Source organism: Carettochelys insculpta, unplaced genomic scaffold (genome assembly GCF_033958435.1).
Source record: "Carettochelys insculpta isolate YL-2023 unplaced genomic scaffold, ASM3395843v1 scaffold_0042, whole genome shotgun sequence".
NCBI classification, from domain to species: Eukaryota; Metazoa; Chordata; order Testudines; family Carettochelyidae; genus Carettochelys; species Carettochelys insculpta.
In genome coordinates this window covers 207,501-212,500 of record NW_027439079.1, presented here as the reverse complement: position 1 = coordinate 212,500, position 5,000 = coordinate 207,501, and the positions used below count along the sequence as shown (strand labels likewise).

Genomic DNA, 5,000 nt, shown 5'->3' with positions numbered 1-5,000 from the left:
GAGCCAGACAAGCCTTCTCTTACTATTCTCCCGGTACCTGTCGTAACCTTATACGTGAAAAGTCCCCCAGCGGCAACAGGCGGGAACGACTCACAAAAGCGGCCGACCGCCTGGAACTCTAGGTCGGCTGCACGGGTCAAATTCAACCCCATTCGGACTTCCAGAGCTCAGCCGGCCACCAGGTCAACCTCGCTGAAAGCGCCAGAGGTTGACCTGGTGTCCGGGGACCGAATCGGACACCAGGTCAACCTCCGCTAAAGCGGCCGGGGTTGACCTGTTGTCCCTGCCGGACTTAGAAAATTTTTCTCTCCAGCCCGGGACCGGGGTTGACCTGTTGTCCCTGCCGGACTTAGAAATTTTTTCTCTCCCGCCTGGGACCGGGGTTGACCTGTTGTCCCTGCCGGACTTAGAAATTTTTTCTCTCCCGCCTGGGACCGGGGTTGACCTGTTGTCCCTGCCGGACTTAGAAATTTTTTCTCTCCAGCCTGGGACCGGGGTTGACCTGTTGTCCCTGCCGGACTTAGAAAATTTTTCTCTGCCGCCTGGGACCGGGGTTGACCTGTTGTCCCTGCCGGACTTAGAAAATTTTTCTCTCCCGCCTGGGACCGGGGTTGACCTGTTGTCCCTGCCGGACTTAGAAAATTTTTCTCTCCCGCCTGGGACCGGGGTTGACCTGTTGTCCCTGCCGGACTTAGAAAATTTTTCTCTCCCGCCTGGGACCGGGGTTGACCTGTTGTCCCTGCCGGACTTAGAAATTTTTTCTCTGCCGCCTGGGACCGGGGTTGACCTGTTGTCCCTGCCGGACTTAGAAATTTTTTCTCTCCAGCCTGGGACCGGGGTTGACCTGTTGTCCCTGCCGGACTTAGAAATTTTTTCTCTCCCGCCCGGTACCGGGGTTGACCTGTTGTCCCTGCCGGACTTAGAAATTTTTTCTCTGCCGCCTGGGACCGGGGTTGACCTGTTGTCCCTGCCGGACTTAGAAAATTTTTCTCTCCCGCCTGGGACCGGGGTTGACCTGTTGTCCCTGCCGGACTTAGAAATTTTTTCTCTGCCGCCTGGGACCGGGGTTGACCTGTTGTCCCTGCCGGACTTAGAAAATTTTTCTCTCCCGCCTGGGACCGGGGTTGACCTGCTGTCCCTGCCGGACTTGGAAAATTTTTCTCTCCAGCCTGGGACCGGGGTTGACCTGTTGTCCCTGCCGGACTTAGAAATTTTTTCTCTCCCCGCCTGGGACCGGGGTTGACCTGCTGTCCCTGCCGGACTTGGAGCCCGAGGAGGGAATCGGCCACCAGGTCAACCTCCGCTGAAAGCGGCCACGGTTTACCTGGTGCCCGGGGAGCGAATCGGACACCAGGTCAACCTCTGCTAAAGCGACCGAGGTTGACCTGGTGCCCGGGGAGCGAATCTGACACCAGGTCAACCTCTGCTAAAGCGCCAGAGGTTGACCTGGTGCCCGGGGAGCGAATCGGACACCAGGTCAACCTCTGCTAAAGCGGCCGGGGTTGACCTGCTGTCCCTGCCGGACTTAGAAAATTTTTCTCTCCAGCCTGGGACCGGGGTTGACCTGTTGTCCCTGCCGGACTTAGAAAATTTTTCTCTCCCGCCTGGGACCGGGGTTGACCTGTTGTCCCTGCCGGACTTGGAGCCCGAGGAGGGGATCGGCCACCAGGTAAACCTCCGCTGAAAGCGGCCACGGTTTACCTGGTGCCCGGGGAGCGAATCGGACACCAGGTCAACCTCAGCTGAAGCGGCCGGGGTTGACCTGCTGTCCCTGCCGGACTTGGAAAATTTTTCTCTCCAGCCTGGGACCGGGGTTGACCTGTTGTCCCTGCCGGACTTAGAAATTTTTTCTCTCCCCGCCTGGGACCGGGGTTGACCTGCTGTCCCTGCCGGACTTGGAGCCCGAGGAGGGAATCGGCCACCAGGTCAACCTCCGCTGAAAGCGGCCACGGTTTACCTGGTGCCCGGGGAGCGAATCGGACACCAGGTCAACCTCTGCTAAAGCGACCGAGGTTGACCTGGTGCCCGGGGAGCGAATCTGACACCAGGTCAACCTCTGCTAAAGCGCCAGAGGTTGACCTGGTGCCCGGGGAGCGAATCGGACACCAGGTCAACCTCTGCTAAAGCGGCCGGGGTTGACCTGCTGTCCCTGCCGGACTTAGAAAATTTTTCTCTCCAGCCTGGGACCGGGGTTGACCTGCTGTCCCTGCCGGACTTAGAAAATTTTTCTCTGCCGCCTGGGACCGGGGTTGACCTGTTCTCCCTGCCGGACTTAGAAAATTTTTCTCTCCAGCCTGGGACCGGGGTTGACCTGTTGTCCCTGCCGGACTTAGAAAATTTTTCTCTCCCGCCTGGGACCGGGGTTGACCTGTTGTCCCTGCCGGACTTGGAGCCCGAGGAGGGGATCGGCCACCAGGTCAACCTCCGCTGAAAGCGGCCACGGTTTACCTGGTGCCCGGGGAGCGAATCGGACACCAGGTCAACCTCTGCTAAAGCGGCCGGGGTTGACCTGCTGTCCCTGCCGGACTTGGAGCCCGAGGAGGGGATCGGCCACCAGGTCAACCTCCGCTGAAAGCGGCCACGGTTTACCTGGTGCCCGGGGAGCGAATCGGACACCAGGTCAACCTCTGCTAAAGCGGCCGGGGTTGACCTGCTGTCCCTGCCGGACTTGGAGCCCGAGGAGGGGATCGGCCACCAGGTCAACCTCCGCTGAAAGCGGCCACGGTTTACCTGGTGCCCGGGGACCGAATCGGACACCAGGTCAACCTCCGCTGAAGCGGCCGGGGTTGACCTGCTGTCCCTGCCGGACTTAGAAAATTTTTCTCTCCCCGCCCGGAACCGGGGTTGACCTGTTGTCCCTGCCGGACTTAGAAAATTTTTCTCTCCCCGCCCGGAACCGGGGTTGACCTGTTGTCCCTGAAGGACTTAGAAATTTTTTCTCTCCCCGCCTGGGACCGGGGTTGACCTGCTGTCCCTGCCGGACTTGGAGCCCCAGGAGGGGATCGGCCACCAGGTCAACCTCCGCTGAAAGCGGCCACGGTTTACCTGGTGCCCGGGGACCGAATCGGACACCAGGTCAACCTCTGCTAAAGCGCCCGAGGTTGACCTGGTGCCCGGGGAGCGAATCTGACACCAGGTCAACCTCTGCTAAAGCGCCCGAGGTTGACCTGGTGCCCGGGGAGCGAATCGGACACCAGGTCAACCTCTGCTACGGCGGCCGGGGTTGACCTGCTGTCCCTGCCGGACTTAGAAAATTTTTCTCTCCCCGCCCGGAACCGGGGTTGACCTGTTGTCCCTGCCGGACTTGGAGCCCGAGGAGGGGATCGGCCACCAGGTCAACCTCCGCTGAAAGCGGCCACGGTTTACCTGGTGCCCGGGGAGCGAATCGGACACCAGGTCAACCTCCGCTAAAGCGCCCGAGGTTGACCTGGTGCCCGGGGAGCGAATCGGACACCAGGTCAACCTCTGCTACGGCGGCCGGGGTTGACCTGCTGTCCCTGCCGGACTTGGAAAATTTCTCTCCCCGCCTCGGACCGGGGTTGACCTGCTGTCCCTACCGGACTTAGAACATTTTTCTCTCCCCGCCCCGGCCCGGGGGTTAACCTCGGGGCGCACAGCTTCCCGGGTCTGACGTGCACGTCCTGTCACCTCCCGGGCCCGGCGTCCTCGTCCTCCCTTCCCCTTGGGCCGGCTCGGAGGAAGTTTTCCCTCGGCCCGGCCTCCGGGTTAATTGTTTGGGCCCGGCTGACTGAGGCCAGGCTGCTGACGCTAAAGCCCGGGGAGGCGGGGGCCTACGGCCATACCGGACCGAATGCCCCCGATCTCGTCCGATCTCGGAAGGTAAACCGTCCCGGGCCTGGCTAGTACCTGGATGGGTGACCGCCTGGGAATCCCAGGTGCCGTAGGCAGCTTTTGGCCCCAGCGGGGGTAGAGCGGGGCGTGTGTCTGCCGTGCGGGAGCAGGGAAGCCGTGAGGCCAAGGCGGCGCGACGGTCCTGGGGGGCGCTGAGGCCTTTCCCTCTGCCTGCCTGCGTGTCGGGGGCGGGGGGGCGGGCGAGGAAGCTAAGGCCCTCACCCGGTGCGGTGCGATGGCTTGGGTCGGGTCGGGGAGAGGGAAGAAAGCGTGTGTGGAGCGTTGGTGGGGCAGGTGTGTGTGTGGGAGTGCTGGGTTGGGCAGGCCGTTGAGGCGGTGGCGGTGGTGGTGTTTTTGGTGGGAGTGAGTTGGGGTCAGGTGGGTGTGGGGTCCCCCCCGGGGGGTGGATGGTCTGAGGGTTAAGGCTTGGAACGTGCGTCTTGGGGGACCGTGGGTGGAGGTTGTTGAGAGCGGGGAAGGCCCTGGGTCCCGGTTGTGGACTATTAAGCCCGGTGGAGGGGGACCGTGGGTGGAGGTTGTTGAGAGCGGGGAAGGCCCTGGGTCTCGGTTGTGGACTATTAAGCCCGGTGGAGGGGGACCGTGGGTGGAGGTTGTTGAGAGCGGGGAAGGCCCTGGGTCCCGGTTGTGGACTATTAAGCCCGGTGGAGGGGGACCGTGGGTGGAGGTTGTTGAGAGCGGGGAAGGCCCTGGGTCCCGGTTGTGGACTATTAAGCCCGGTGGAGGGGGACCGTGGGTGGAGGTTGTTGAGAGCGGGGAAGGCCCTGGGTCTCGGTTGTGGACTATTAAGCCCGGTGGAGGTGTTGCGTACGGTGGATGTAAGGGGGAGGGCGTATGAAGTGACCGAGGAGTGGGCAAGGAAACGGGGGGAAAAATTTGGAGGCGAAGGCGGCCGAAAAAGGGTGCGGTTGACCTGGTGCCCGGGGAGCGAATGGGCCACCAGGTCAACCCCCGCTGAAAGCAGCGGAGGTTGACCTGGTGCCCGGGGAGCGAATGGGCCACCAGGTCAACCCCCGCTGAAAGCAGCGGAGGTTGACCTGGTGCCCGGGGAGGGAATCGGCCACCAGGTCAACCCCCGCTGAAAGCAGCGGAGGTTGACCTGGTGCCCGGGGAGCGAATCGGCCACCAGG

General features: G+C 62.3%; 1 non-coding gene across 1 annotated transcript; it reads left to right on the top strand.

Moving 5' to 3' along the window:
* The first annotated feature begins 3,789 nt into the window (after positions 1 to 3,789).
* LOC142006131 (5S ribosomal RNA) lies at positions 3,790 to 3,908 on the top strand. The gene has a single exon (XR_012643244.1). It is a non-coding gene; the product is annotated as a 5S ribosomal RNA (ribosomal RNA).
* Positions 3,909 to 5,000: the final 1,092 nt, after the last annotated feature.